Source organism: Cicer arietinum, chromosome 1, assembly GCF_000331145.2.
Source record: "Cicer arietinum cultivar CDC Frontier isolate Library 1 chromosome 1, Cicar.CDCFrontier_v2.0, whole genome shotgun sequence".
Taxonomy (NCBI): Eukaryota; Viridiplantae; Streptophyta; class Magnoliopsida; order Fabales; family Fabaceae; genus Cicer; species Cicer arietinum.
Window position 1 is genome coordinate 11,567,200 of NC_021160.2, and position 17,222 is coordinate 11,584,421.

At 28.2% G+C, this 17,222-nt stretch overlaps 1 long non-coding RNA gene across 1 annotated transcript; it reads left to right on the forward strand.

The window, feature by feature from the left end:
- The first annotated feature begins 1,852 nt into the window (after window positions 1–1,852).
- Window positions 1,853–2,742, forward strand: LOC105852526 (uncharacterized). Its single transcript, XR_012163757.1, has 2 exons — window positions 1,853–1,999; window positions 2,340–2,742. It is a non-coding gene; the product is annotated as an uncharacterized lncRNA (long non-coding RNA).
- Window positions 2,743–17,222: the final 14,480 nt, after the last annotated feature.

Consider the following 17,222-nt stretch of genomic DNA (forward strand, 5'->3'; position numbering starts at 1 on the left):
CAACCATCTTTCTAGCCTCCTTATTTTTCACCTTTACAATTGTAATTTTTTTTTCCTTATATACACGCCATCTTTCTAGCCTCTTTTAGCATCTTTTGATTTTCTCTCCTTTTTTTCTTCCAAAAACAATTGCGATTTATTCCTTGTATACACGCCATCTATTTAGCCGTCTTTCCGGCCTTTTTAACCTCTTTTTGTTGTTCTCTTTCTTTTTCTTCTAAAATGACTATAATTTTTACCATGTATAAGCAATTAAAAAGTGCATCATCTTTTTTTTTTCTTCTTCTAGATTTACCTTAGCAAAACCGATTTTTATGCATAAACAAATAATAATTCATAACTCAGTCAACCAAAAATAATAAAAACAAAACTTTTTTTATGCCTTTTGCGACAACCTTTTTTTTTTTTTTTTATCAATCTAAATTTGTTATACACCTAAAATCTCCAGTGAAATCGTCAAAGACGTCAATATAAGGTTATGTTTCGTTTAAAAAATTGATTTTATTTTTAATTTATTTTTTGTTCTATTAAAAAACACGTTTGCTCTAATTCAGACGTTCAAGGTTTTGATTTGGTGTTAGTTTCTATTTTTACTAGTTTTATTCAATTCTTTTAGTTTTATTCTTTGGTGTTATAATAATTATTATTTTACTCTCCTATTAAGTCTTGGGCTAAGTACAACCAACATCAACCACTAATGAGTTATATATACATCTAAATTCTTTTTAAGGTTTATTATTATCATTATCTTTAATAAAATAAAATTCATATTATTCAAAATCCATTTGGATAAAAAGATTGACTAAGATGTTACATTTTACCAACCTTAGTTTTAAGACGTCTGAGTTGCAACAAATTGATGATCTTAAGCTCTAAACAATAATTATCTTTTAATAAAATACGATCGACTGAGATGCGACATCTTGTCAATGATAGTTTAAGGCGCCTAAGTCGTGACAAATTGGTAATATAAAATTTTGTTAATCAAATTCAAATTAGTAATGAAATAACTCATCATAAACACTTTTGTATTCAAATTTTTTTTTGTTCCTTCATCAGTTCAATAACATTTTTCAAATCAATTTATTGCAATACAAACACATTTCTTTAGAAACAATCAATGTATCTGCATTTTCTCACCAAAAATTATGTAGCTTTGATTTCTACATTTAATAATAAAAAGAAATAAGTTTATATAAGTTAATATTAATTGAGTACAACTAATTATAGCTAATCGTTTTTAACGGATATTGTAGGGTGATAATAACTTATTACGCATAATCGACTTCCAAACTTAAAATTTGGCTTCAAAGATAATTTTTCTTGTTTTTTTAGGGTTCCCCAGTATTTTCCCTATTTTAAAATAAACTTTGGTGACAACTCAAATGAATTCGAGAAGCGGTCAAAATTTTAGACTTCGACACTTATGAAACTTTAAATTGCACATCACCTTCAATTTTAATTTTGGATCCAATTTCAACAATTTTAAAAATAAAGAGATTTAAATTATAAAATTTAAATTATAAAAAAAAAAGTCCACGGTCAAAAATAAAAATAAATAAATAAAAGTGCCACATTAAAAATAATAATAATAAAAATAAATTTAAGAACTAATTAATAGGAATTAAAAAATTGATTTTAAAAGTTAAAATCATTTTTGACAAAATAAAGATCGAAAGTGAATTTAAACTAATTAAAAAGTATAAAAGATAAAATACATTTAGGGTGATTTAAAAATGTGAAATAAAATATTGAGTGACTTTAAAAATAACGTTATAATACAATATCGAAGATAATGAATACACATTAAAAATATAATATCGAAGTATCCTTGCATCTAACCTTTGACCTTATTTCATTGACTCATAAAGTTATAAATACACCACTACAACTTTCACATGACAAACCAAACAAAATAAACTTGCAAAAAATTGCTTAATGGCGAACCAAATACCAAAATGTTTCTGTTTCCTTGCAGTCTTGGTTTTAGTTGCTACGGGTAAGCCACTCCACCATTGCTATATGTTTTATTAATTGCTTATCAAATTTTTAAGAAAATAATTTTGATATTTCATATTTTCAAAATATTTCTTAGAGATTTTTTCAAAAATAAATTTTATGAGAAACTAACTTTATCATCACATACAAACAAAAAATAGTTTCTGATTTTTCAAAAATCTTTTACAAGTAATTTCTAAATTATAAAATATCAAAATTAATTTTTTTTTTTTTTTGTGATATGTAAAATTATCAAATTTTTGTTTTAGAAGTGATTATCTGTTTAGAGAAACCTTAACAAACATGTCTCCCTAATTGATTTATTTTTTGTGGAAACATAGTGCAATTAATAGAAGTAGAAGGTAGTTGCACAAAAATTGTTGGACGATGTTCTGCAGGAGATTGTGCGACGCATTGTAATACCTATGCAAATGGTGCTCGTGTGTTAGGAACTTCATGTTCTTACCACAACTTATGCACTTGTACTTTTGATCGTCCTCCACCAGGATCACAACAACCTGCTTGCGACATTGGGATGGGAGAATGCACTCGTGATTGTTATAACGATTGTTGCAATCAAAGGTGTAAAAACGTATATAAGAAAACGGGTGCTGGAAGTTGTCTTGATATCTTTGATATGGAACTTTGCGTTTGTACCTATCAACGTTGAGCTTTATCTTTTTTTAAATAAATATAATAAATAAATTTATTATTAATAAATTTTTATTTTCCTTTTAGCTTTTATGAGAGAATGTTATGATTTTTATTATTTTACTATTTTTTTCTTTATATATTAAACTTTGTTGTCTAAATCACATGCGAGAAAGTAGGTCATTATGCTTTGGTAGTGTAAATTAGTTTTACACAAATAAGAAGTATTGATTGAATATCCTACAAAATAGTTATAACCGTCTCAATTCGAAAACCACATAATCAATGGTTTGAGATTGATTGTGTTAGAGTAAATTTTTATGCAATTAACGTATTAAAAAAATTGATTATAAAATTAAATTATTTGAATGGTCAAACATTTATCTAATTAAGACAAAAAAGTTATCGAAATTTTCGCTGTTACTTTATTAATTAAAAAAGTCAAACATTTATTTTAATCAATGGTTTGAAATTGGTTGTTAGAGTAAAAAAGAATTATACTGACATTAAACCCGTCACATATTAAAAAAAATTGACTATAAAGTTAAATTATTTGATAAGTTAATCATTTATTAATTAATACAACTAAATTTTATAGAACTTTTTAGTATTATTTTAGTAGTAAAAAAAAGTCAAACATTTATTTAACAGTCTAAAAAAATTAATAAAGGAAATATGAATTTATAAGTGATGTATAAGGAAACAAAATAATACAAATGTTATTAAAAGTATAATGTAACAATCCAAATTTCTTAATTTGTATATTTTAGTATTGTAGTAAAATTATTACTATGTGTGATAATTTTCTTTCTGTTTGCTTCTACGTGCTTCCCTTGGTAATTTTTAAGTTGTTGATTATTAATATTAATTTTTTATTTTATTTTATGTTTTTTTTTCAAAAATAAATATATTATTTATAGAATTTAAGGATTTGAATTATAGTATAACATATAGTTGCACATTTTAATGTTTCCTTTGTTTAAAACTCTTTCTTTTTCTTTTGTCTCCACCGCACAACCCGATTAATTCTCCCTTTCAATCTTTTTCTTCTAATCAAAGAGGATACCTTACTTATTATTTGTTAAGTCAATAAATAAATATAGAATGAAAGAGACTACAAATCTGCAAACCCGTGTTGCACTTTTTATCTATGTTACTATTACCATTGTCCTCTCTTGGACTAATTTTGTCTGTTCATATTAAAAAATTCATTACATATTTTTAATCTTTTCGACGAGACTTTTTATTTTTACCGGTTAATTTTTCATTTTTCCTAAATTGGTGTCAAACATTTACGGTCTATATATTTATCTTGTTTGCTTTTTTTTCGTTGTCTCTTTTTTTCACTTGATTATTCACAATCATTACTAAAATAATTGTTGATACACACTAATAGTGTATATATATATATTATTCTATTTGAATATTAGTCATGTATATATAGAATGAATTGATATGCTTTTCTTATAACCGAACATTTTGTTTATAAAGGTAGAGCAACGATATCATGCTAATAAATAAATGAATAAAGAAATTGTGCAAGTTCTAGCAAAGGCACACACAAAGTTATTTTATCAGAATTATTTCAGAGTTATATTGAGTTTAATTAATACAGTCAAAGAAATATGTAAACCAAAATAATAGATTTTTATAGAATACAATTTTTTGGACGTTCTTTATTGATTTGCTTTCAATTATTTTTATATGAAGATGTGCAATTATATTTTCTATCTTATAAAAAAATTATTTTATTATACATTAAAAATATTTATTTTATTTTTATAATAATTTCAAATGATACATATTCTATTTATTTAACATTTTGAGATTCTATCTTTTTTTTAAGTTTTAAAATATTTGATTATATTTGATACATATATAGGTGCATATATTAATAATTATGATAAATATATTTTAGATTATATTATGAATAGTAATTAATTAATTTGCACTTGTTTGCTGCATTTATTTTTTGTCTATATGGATTATTAGATGCGGCGTCTGACGAAGACCTGACACATATTCAATAAGTTACTCGAGTTTACTGGGAGAAAGCTTAAATTGAGATAAGGGGCGAGAGAATGTTCGACTTTAGGATTTTAATTTAAGATGAATGAAAATATCGTAATGATCATAGATTCATTTGGAGCTTACCACGTACACTCGAGCACTATTGAATAATAATTAATTAAAAATATATGAATGATAATTGTGAGGAGTAAAATGTGACTTAGAAATCTACATAATTGATGAAAATCAACTTATGTCAAGATTGCATGATATTTGATTTTTGAGAAATCTTGTGCTAATTGCTATTGTATGTGTTATATGCATTTAAGTGTATACACACACACAAATGAATAGTGTAGAATGATATATATAAGTTTTGATAAACACTGTGGAATTCATATTACGAGTTGTTGAATTATGATCATCACATATGTATGAACTAAATGTTAGAGTTTTTGAAGTGAAGAATATTTTGTTATCATATAGGTAGGATACGACAAACTCAGTGATTTCAGGGTAAAACAATTGAATGAGTCTGATCATAGAGGGATGATAGAACTATAAGGTAAGAATGATAGACATTGGGGTATCGTTGGTGGTGTAACACCCCAAGCATTGTATAATCCATTTATTATTATTTTACTAATCCAAAAATTGTATAACTTTTTATTTTTATTGTTGTAATTCATATATTTATACTAATCTATTAGGTCTTATTTAATCATAAATAATTGTTAGTTATTCAAGTGAAAACTAATTTATGATGTTCTTACTAGTGTGTTTGTTATAGTTGGGGAAGTAATTAGAAATAAATCCAACAGAAATCCCAAGTCCAACTTATAGTAGTCCATTTTGTAGTCAAACATAACTTGTCATTAGTAAGGATTTCTAGGGACGTGATTGAAAATTCTCATCATACTCCCCTTACTTAAAATTCAATTGTTAAAAAGGAAAAAACAAAAAAGAATGAATGAAAGAAAGAAAGAGAGAGAGAGGGTTGAAAGTAAAAGAAGACATAAAGTGAAGAAGAAAGAAAAGAAAGACGAAATAAAAAAAGAGAAAACACCACTAACCATCCGAGCTTACTCACACCATCCATTTATAATATATTATTCTTACAACAATATTGAGTATGAACGAAGAGAGGAATATAGAAAGAAAGAGGATTAAGTTTAACTCTTGAAAAAACAAAATGATAATTGAAGATGAAAGCCAAGTTATGGTTATTATCAATGAATGTAATTAAAGTTCAACATTAGGAAAAGACATAACTCTCTCACACAAGTTAATGTAACATAGAAAACCCTCTTAAAAAGCTCTCTTAGATGTGTTTAGAGATCATGATTTGCATATTTGGATGTTGAGATAATCCTATTTAATTTAGTATCACTGGTTGTTTTTGGGCCTTAAAATAGATGATAAATTTCATCATAATTAACTCACATAATTGTGAGGTTCTGGATTCGAACTTGGGACAAGATGTCGAACCTAGCAATATCGGCATTTTCTAGTTGAGCTAAAGCTTAAGGAAAATATCATTAATTATTAATAATGTATGTTAGGTTTTTATATTAATTACTATGAAGATTTGTTGTTTTATTATGATTGTTGATGGTTGTGGTTGGGTTGGTGATGAGATGATAATTGTTTAGTATTGATGATTAATTGATTTATGCTTAATTTTGAATGTATTTTACGTAGTTGAGTATTTGAACTAGATAATATAAAGCTTGAAATGAAAATAGATTAATGTTGTCTCAAAATCCGTCTAGGTATACCTTCAGTATTTTGTTCATAGCTTTCTCCGTAGATAGTGTTTTGAGCTGATTTTTGTCCCATTGATAACCTTCAAAATAGGCATTAGAGTCACTAATTTTCATCGAGAATTGATAGAGGAACTTGTGTTATAAGTTGAAAAAAAATATGTTGTTCCATTTTTGTACCTATATAAATTTTCAAACTGTATTAATTGAATGTCTATTATGCAAAATAAAAATTATATTTATAATTTAGACATCTTAAGGTTTTCAAAATGTTATCTTTTATTCAAATAATATATGGTGTTTTCGTTTGATATTTTAATTAAATTACCAAAGTTATGGTGTTTTCTACATAAAAGAATTATGATGTAACTGAGTTAAAATCAGTATAACAGAAGTAATAGAAAACGGTTTTGAGTGAAATAAATTAGACTTGAAAGTTTATTCACATTACTTTGTTACTGTATATTTTTATAAGCTTATTCGAGACATATCAAATACCAAATATGAGTATCATTTTGATAAAGATTTGAAATCGAGTTCATTATATTATGAGAGTCTTGCCCTTATGATAAATCAATCCCCGTTGATTACTACAATTAATAAAGATCTTTTAATAAATTATATCAATCAATCTAATTAGTTCCTTAAAAACATAGCACAACTTAAATGTTATATATATTTAATCTGAGACAAAAAGAGTACATAATATCAAACACTTATAAAAGATCTAATGGATTATAAAAATAGCAATATATGATTCAATATTTGAACATTAAACATGTAAATGTTTGAATATATTACGGTGTAAAATATTGCTACTTTTTTTTCTTTCTATAGACAGATAGAAATTACTATCTAAAACTTACACACACGTTAACGTCTTAAATTAAAACCCAAATAACAATTTCAGCATTTATCAAATTGAGTTAGAGTTTAAATATCGTAAAATACTACCGCAATAAATACTATTTAATATTTCTGTTTAAGAAATATTCAGGCAAGTTAAAAAAATATCGTATTGAAAATGAGGGGTTATTGCAATGTTGATTTATGATAACAAGAGACCAGGTATACTAATCAATCATAACCATTTGATCTACTTGGATGCCAATTTTAATTCAAGAGATAATAGGTACGTTTGTTTCAGTTTTTTATTTTTAAAAATCTAATTTTTTAGATTAAAAATCATCTTTTATGATTTAAAAGGTATTTGTCTTAATTTTTTTTTTAAAAAAATTTCTATAAAAATCATTTTTTTGACTAGAAATGAAAAGCTAAAAATAGTAGATTCTCGCATTTGCATAGATGAGAGAGAAAAATGATGGATAAAAAAGGATATCATCTTTAATTTGAATTTTATAAGTTAAAACCATCGATATTAAATTTAAATAAGTATAGTCAAAGTGAAAAAAATAATTATTTTGTTTTGTGGATAACAAATTTTAGACGAAAGTTTCAATATAATATTTTAAGAGATATTTTTTAGTAAAAAAATAATGTCTTTAATATTATAAGATTATATTTAGTTAAAAAGAATCTCTTTAATCTCGAAAGATGCTTTCACACTATCCTGGTCTTAGCCTTCTTTGTGTATAGTGTAAATTTTTTTAGAGGCTTTTTTCTTTTCTGGTATTTATAGAGATTTTTTATAATATATTAATGGACCTATGTACCACCTTACAAAAGTTAAAATAAAAAATTATTTTTTATGAGACATAAAGTAAGGGTTTTATATGTGCCTCTTCTTTGGGCCAGCTCTGCAAATACAACCTATATTTTATACAAAATATTTACATGTATTCAATTGTAATAGTCTTTGTTCTCGTCTGTTATAGAATTTATATTTATTTTATTATTTTTTTCAAATTATTAATTGATGTATATAAAAGTTACTTATTATTTATCAAATTTAATATAACAATTAGTTTTTTATGTACATATTCTAACTCTACTTTTTATATATATATATATAATTCAGAAGATTCTAATTCTTATAAGTATAATAATTATCATTTACAATTTTACTATACGAATTCAAATTTCAAATTAAAAAGAGCTAGTGCGTTTTAATTTAATGCTGGATTTGGTAGACAAATTGGCCGGATTGACTACGATTTATTATTAAAAAATTCTAATAAAACAAACATTATTTCCTACAAATAAATTATATGCATTTTGAAAATCCAATTCCCTAGCAATATCTATTATTTTCTGGTACAAGCAATATTTTTTTGTTTATTATTAATTTATTAATACGTACAATCAAATATTTGTTTTCATATTCAGCAAAAAAGAATGTTTCCCTATTTATCTGTATAGGTGGTGACATTACAATGAAATTATGACGATTAAATGGTAATAAAAAAGGTTTATGCACAGCTTCGAATCCGAGACATAGTATTTTGTTTAACAAATTCGACATCATGTCTAATTTTAAGTCATTATTCAAAATCGTTTACCAATTACATAAAAATATGAAACCAATAATATATATATATATACACTAATAACTTTCTAATAAACTATTTTCTAAATGTCACTTTGTCAATAACCTGATACTCTTTCAATAACCTATATTCTACTTGATACTCTCACATAGATAGAGTATACAATATCATTTTCAATCATGCAATTCAGTTATCTCTTTATTATTTATGGGCCTCATTTATTCTAAATTTAGAAAGAAAAAATTGTTCAAAAATGTTGCTATATTTTTCAAATACAACAAAAATCTCTCATAATAAAAAATCAAATTGTTATAATTTATGAATTATTCAAATCAATTAATATTTTTTAATTATTAAAAAATATTACATGTCATTTTTATACACAATGAGAAATAAAGGCAGTCTTATTAAAAATTAATCAAATAATTTTGAGATTTAAATAAATATAATTCTTATTAAATAAGACAAATAAATATATACTTTTTATTTATTTTGTGCTGAAATTAATTTTTTTTCATGATGAAGGAAATTATTACATTCTTATATTCTAATATTAGGACAAATTATAGACGGTCCTTTTTCAAGCAAAGTTTTTTATACAAAATACAATTTACATTTTTGGTCCGTCTTAAAATAATAAGCATAAAAAACAAATAAATATATTTTTTAAACTCAAAGCAGACCAAATGAACTCAATAAGCATTAGCATTATGGAAAATTTATGATCAATTAGGACTATGTAACCATTTATGTGTTTTTGAGTTAATTTGTACTACACACTTAAAGGACATTATTTTATTTTTATTAAAAAGGACATTATTAACTGTTACTAATTTTATATTATTTTATTTTGATTATTACATTCCACGTCAAATAGAAAGGATCTTTGCTGGAACAATTTTTAAAAGAATCAGAATGAACCAGATGATATGCATTTTGGGAAGAGAAAACTGGCGATGTTTTTTGAAATACTGGAAGAATTAATATATTAAAATAAAATTTGGAATTACATTGGACTGTACAACAACACAAATTTTATTCAAACCCAAAAGAAACCAATTGTGGCATAAATGCATTAGGTGCAAACTTTTACACATGTTATGCATTGGTTGTTGCTATCCTTTATTCTAGAAAAATTAGATTGTTTTCTTTTGTTCATGTTCGAATTTTTATAGCATCTTTTAGTTCTTTAGTTCATATCTCAAGTATTTTTTGCATTCTCCTATTACGTTTTTGAGGATTGAATGCTACATATCACCGACTTAAGTTAATCATTATATCGTCCTTAGTCCTATTTATAAAATTGCGGATAGTATCATTTGTTTAGGAATAAGTGACTTTTTTTTTTGACAACTCAGTCGATTAATATAAGAATATAATTTTTTTAGTAAGTACAAAATATTTTTAATAATGTTTGTTATTATTAAAATATCTATTAACTAATATCTCAATGATTTTTGTTACTAATTCTGTCAATGATCAACATTTATTAAATTAAAAAAACAATGGAAGTTACGATATTAATTTTAAAAGTTATTTTTGTTGGGAAAAATCAGAGATAATTTGTGATAATTATTTTAATAATGCGGAATATTTTTTCCCCTACCTATGCAGATAAATGTGAAACAAAAAATACAATTCTACAAAGCAAAAATAATTAGCAGAAAATTAAATATGAGACAAACACAATTTTTAACGTGGAAAACTTCCCTTAAATTGAGAGAATAAAAACCACGAGACCTAATCTAGTAAAAACTTTCATTATAATAATTAATGGGTATACGAGAACAATATGGAATATCAATCAACAATAACAACCTTATAACAACCTTCCACTAAAGTGGGTATGACAAAGTAACTCTTAGAGAGGATAAAACTACTCAAACTATATATTAAAGTAACAAATTCAGTGGTAGGAATAACATACTAAATTTGTAGATCAAATGGAGTACAAGTTTGCTACACATCTGTTACCACCACCGGAACCAAACCCTTATTTTTCTTCTATGCCAACCGTTCTCTTTTTCATCACATCTAAAATAGGGATTTCAAATCCCTTTTATTTCCTTCACATGGGCCTAGCCCAATAATACCTTTTTTTTTTCTTTCTTTCTTTTTTTTCAATAATAATAATACTAATAATAATACTAATACTAATAAAACTAGTGGGTTCCACTTGAGGAGTGAGTACACCCTACAAATCTCCCTCTCACGACTTAAGTGGGAAGGTACGGCTTAACCATGTCAGCTTTCTTTCTACAGCATATCATCTTCGACATAGGCAAGGTATTCGTCATCATATCTGAACCATTCTCATCAGTATGAATCTTTTCAATTAAAAGTGACTTCATTTCCAGTGCATCTCGTATCCAATGATACCGCACTTCAATATGCTTCAACTTTGTATGAAAAGTCGGATTCTTGCTGAGATGGATCGCACTCTGACTGTCACAGAATAACACAAACTTGTCTTGCTTGAGGACTAACTCATGTAGGAATTTCTTCATCCACAAGAGTTCTTTGGAAGTTTTGGTTGTTGCAATGTACTCAGCTTCAATAGTGGATAAAGCAACACACTTTTGTAGTCTTAATTGACAAGACACAGCTCCCCCTGCAAATGTCATTATATAACCAGAAGTAGATTTTCTAGAATCAAGATTACCTGCCATATATGCATCTATGTAGCCATCCAACACAAATCCACCACCTCCATAGCATAAACACACTTTGGAAGTCCCTCTGAGGTATCTAAGAATCCATTTCACTGCTTGCCAATGATCTTTACCAGGATTAGAGAGAAACCGACTAACAACTCAAACTGCATGAGCAATATCTGACCTTGTCATACCATATCATACATCAGACTACCAATTGCGGATGCATAAGGAACCTTCTTCACTCTTCTCTGTCTTTCTCACTTGTAGGACATTTATCAAAATTCAATTTAAAATGAGTAGCAAGTGGAGTACTAACAGGTTTGCAATTGCTCATGTTAAACCTCGCTAACACCTTCTCAATATAATTGTGTTGAGACAACCACAATTTATTATTCTTTCTGTCACGAGTGATTCTCATACCCAGAATTTGCTTTGCAGGACCCAAGTCTTTAATTGCAAAAGACTTGTTCAAATCATTCTTTAAAGATTGAATCTTCTTAGTGTCATGACAAAACAATCAACATGTCATCCATATATAATAAGAGAATAATATAATCACTATCAGAGAATTTCTTGATAAACAACACAATGGTCAGAAGTAGTTTTACCACACCCATGTTTCTCCATGAAAAAATCAAATTTCTTGTACCATTGTCGAGGTGCTATACAAGTTTTTCTTCAATTTACACACAAGTTGCTCTTTACCTTTGACTTCGAAACTCTTTGGTTGCTCCATATAGATCTCTTTCTCCAAATCACCATGAAGGAATGCAGTTGTCGCATCAAGTTGTTCAACTTCTAGGTTCAAACTAGCTGCTAACCCAAGTACAACTCGGATAGAGGACATCTTCACCACATGTGAAAAAATTTCATGAAAGTCAACACCTTTTCTCTGATTAAAACCTTTCACAACCAATGTTGCTTTGTATCTCGGTTGAGAACTATTCTATTTTGCCTTTATCTTGTATACCCATTTGTTCTTGAGTGCTTTTCTATCATTAGACAACTTTACCAAATCAAATGTGTGATTCTCATGCAAGAAATTCATCTCTTCTTGCATGACCTTTAATCATTTTTCTTTATCAACATTTGTAATAGCTTCTTGATAATACTCTGGCTCTCCACTATCAGTGATCATCACATACTCATGTGGAGGATATCTTTGAGAAGGTTGACGTTCTCTAGTAGATCTTTTCAACTTAAACTCGACTGGTGGCTCAACTAGAACCTGTTCATCATGGTGAGGCACGTGATCGTTAGTTACATTCTCATCATCTACCTATATATCTCTCCCATCAATAAGAGTTTCTGTAGGGGGCTGAGGCGCATCATCAATGTAACTTCTGGAATTTGGTTTATGTTTTTCAGCTTTATCAAAATCTTCAATAGTCTGGTCTTCAAGAAATATCACATCTCGACTTCTGATAATTTTCTTGTCAACCGGATCCAACAATCTATAACCAAATTCTTCATCACCATAGCCGACAAAGGTACACTATTTGAATTTACTATCAAGCTTGGACCTCTCATCTCTTGGAACATGAACAAAACATTTGCAACCAAAAACTCTCGAATGACAGTAAAAGACATCTTTCCTTTTCCACACTCTATTTGGAACATCACCATCAAGTGGAATTGAAGGAGAAAGATTGATCAAGTCCACTACAGTTTTCATTGCTTCACTCCAAAAAATATTTCGATAATTTTGCATGAGAGAGCATGCATCTGATTCTGTCATTAATCGTACGATTCATTCTCTCTGCAACACCATTATGTTGAAGTATCTTTGGAACTGTTTTCTCAAACCTAATTCCATGTTCTCTACAATACTCTTCAAATGGACCTCTGTATTCACCACCGTTATCTGATCGAACACATTTCAATTTCCTTCGCTTTTCTCTTTCAACACTTGCATCAAAATGTTTGAAGACTCCAAATACTTGGTTTTTATATTTAAAAAGAAAGGCCCACACTTTTCTAGAATGGTCGTCAATAAAAGTAACAAAATATGATGATTCCATGTTCTCTACAATACTCTTCAAATGGACCTCTGTATTCGCCACCGTTATCTGATCGAACACATTTCAATTTCTTTCCCTTTTCTCTTTCAACACTTGCATGAAAATGCTTGAAGACTCCAAATACCTGGTCTTTAGATTTCAAAGGAAATGCCCACACTTTTCTAGAATGGTCGTCAATAAAAGTAACAAAATATGATGCACCACCAAGAGATTTAGTATCCATCATACAAACATCAGTATGAACTAAATCAGGAATATTTTGCCTCCTATGAGGACTAGTATTATGAAATGAAACTCTATGTTGTTTTCTAGCAAAACAATGAGTGCAAGTTTTTAGAGACGTACCTTTCACAGGAAGAAAGTTTTTCTTCGCAAGTATGTTGAGTCATTTCTCACTCAAGTGACCAAGGCGCATATGCCATAAATCAGAAGATGCATCTTCAATTACATTCACTTCTTCCTTGCATAACTTCGTAGGCATCCTATAGAGAGAAATGGAATTTTGCTCCTTTGCAACCACTAGGGACCCTTTGGTCATTTTACATATACCACCACCACCAAAGTAAGTTTGATAACCATCAATATCCAAAGCTTTCACCAAAATCAAACTGAGACAAATATCAGGTTCATGTCTAACATTCTTCAATTGAAGCTTGCAACCAATCCCAGTTTCAACTCAAACATCTCCCATACCGATAATTTTACATACTCCTTCATGTCCCGTTTTTACCATGCCAAAATCACCAGCATTGTAAGATGAGAAGAAATCACGCCTAGGAGTAACATGATATGAGGCACCCGAATCAATAATCCAAGTTGAATCCTGACATGCAAGGTTTATGGAATTATCACCACAAACAATGTAGACATTATTAACAAATGCGACTGCAGTTGTATCTTTATCATTTTTCTTCTCTTTGTCTTCATCTCTTTTCCTTGATTGATCTCTCTTAAGGAACCTGCAATTTCTTTTTATGTGACCCGCTTTGCCACAATGATATCATATCACTTATTTTCTAGTCATCGACTTGCTACGACTTTCAGAGTTGTCGCGTCTATGGAAGTTTCAAGATTGACTTTTTTCCCGTTACTCTGTAACTAATGCTTCTGACTTTGAGGAAGAACCAATCAAACCACGTTCTTTTCTTCGAGCTTCTTCGTTCAACATGCTCTCTTTAACTGTTGACATTTTCAACTTTCCACTTGGAGCTGAATTGTATAACGTCACAACAAGGACTTCCCAATTATCAAGCAAGGAACTCAACAATAACAACGCTTGCAACTCATCATCTAATTTAATTTCTGCAGTTGTCAACTGATTCACCGTATTCTGAAAAATACTCATATGCTCTGCCATTGAATCCCCATCTTTGTATTTCATATTCACCAGCTTCCAAATCAAGAATGCTTTATTTTGCACATTCTTTCGTTCATATAACTCTTTTAATTTTCTCCACATCTTGTTAGCATCTATTTTAGTTTCAACATGTGGATATACACTAAGATCCAACCACTTCCTGATCAACGCCACTGCCTTTCTATTCATCTTCTTCCAGTCAGCGTCAGATTTATCTGCAGGTTTAGCAGTGTTACCTTCAATAGGATCATACAAATATTTACTGTATAACAAGTCTTTCATGAGAGTCTTCCAAAGTGTGTAATTAGAAGAGTTGAGTTTAATCAAATTTGGGACCTTTATTTTCCTCCTCCATTTAAATGCACAAATCAAATCAACCGAGCTCTAGATACCACTTTGTTGGGAAAAATAAGAGATGATTAGCGATAACTATCTCAATAATGCGGAATATTTTTCCCCCTCCTGTGCAGATAAATGACCAAACAAAAAATACAATTCCACAGAGCAAAAATAATTGACAGAAAATTAAATATGAGACAAACATAATTTTTAACGTGGAAAACTTCCCTCAAATTGAGAGAATAAAAACCACAAAACCTAGTCTAGTAAAAACTTCCACTACAATAATTAATTGGTACACCAGAGTCTTCCTAATAACAATAGGTAACATCAATCAACAATAACAACCTTATAACAACCTTCCACTAAAATGGGTATGCCAAAGTAACTCTCAGATAAGATAAAACTACTCAAACTATATATTAAAGTAACAAATTCAGTGGTAGGAATAACATACTAAATTTGTTGATCAAACAGAGCGCAAGTTTGCTACACACATGTTACCACCACCAAAACCAAACCCTTATTTTTCTTCTCTAACAATCGTTCTCTTTTTCATCACATCTAAAATTGGGATTTCAAATCCCTTTTATTTCCTTCACATGGGCCTAGCCCAATAATACCTTTTTTTTTCTTTCTTTTTTTTCAATAATAATAATGCTAATACTAATACTAATACTAATACTAATAAAACTAGTGGGTTCCACTTGGGGAGTGAGCCCACCCAACAATTTTCATATCTAACAACATCAAATAAATAATGAATATGAATTTATTTAAATATTTAAGTTATCAATTTGATTAAATTTACATTATATTAAAAATAATAATTAATTTAATGGGTTTTGTTTGAAAATTTTGATGAATTTTTTGAATTTTTTTTATTTAAAAAATGATAACATTGTTGACATTTTAAAACATAAAAGATTAAATTGTCACTTAAAATTAAAATAAAAGACCAAATCGAGCAGGAAAAGAAAAAGATAATAGACTAAACCGTTAGCTGAAATTAAGTTAAGGGACCACATGAGCTATCTAGTCTTATAAATATTTATTTTAGTTACTATTTTTCACATTTATAATCGATGCACATCAATATTGTTTTAAAAGTATTGTTCCTTGGATTGTTCCCTTATTCCGAGAAAAGTCTAAGAGATGTTATTTGCAACCTATTATTGATTAAAAAAACATCAACCTTCTATTTGAAAAGGATCAATTTTATCAATTATAAGGCATCTTCAACTAGTTAAATTTATTATTCATTGTTTGTTGTTATATAGCTTTCAGGTTTACCCATTGGCAATTTCTCTTATATGAATTTTGGATTCTTAGTTGAGATATTTTATCTATCGGAGGGATTGATATTGTTAAGAAGAAAAATTGTTCCAGTGGCTTGAACAAAATTATGCTCTCATTTGAAATTCAATCCTTACGCACTATTAATTTTGTTGTCGTGTTTACTATTTCTTAATACATATTTTACTCGCATCAACATTGCATTTACTTTTGAAGACCCGTTTCCTTCGTGTCAATAGGTCAATTACATATTTCACAAAGTTCTTTATTTGGTCAGGTATTCAACGGTTTCTTCATCGAGTTTTGGACAAATGATGGTGAATTGGTAATGGTAGTTCAAATAATTTATGGTCCAATAATTGGTTAGGTCGGTCTCTTATGGATAGACTTGATTTAAACCTCGCCTTGGATATTTCTTACATTCTACTGTTGAAATTTTTGTTGTTGATCTCTCTTGAGATATTCTTGTTTGTTTTGCTTGCCCATTTTCTAGTATTATTGCTAAGATGCATTGGGTTATTAATTTTTCAATGAATGCGATGACCAACTGGTTTGGAATCTCACATATTTTAGAATTTTATATTTTAAGGATTCTTACTACACTTTTCATCCTGCAATAACCTAAAGCTTAATTGGGGTAAAAAGATATGAAGTGATGTCATTCCTCCTTCAAGTTCTTTTCT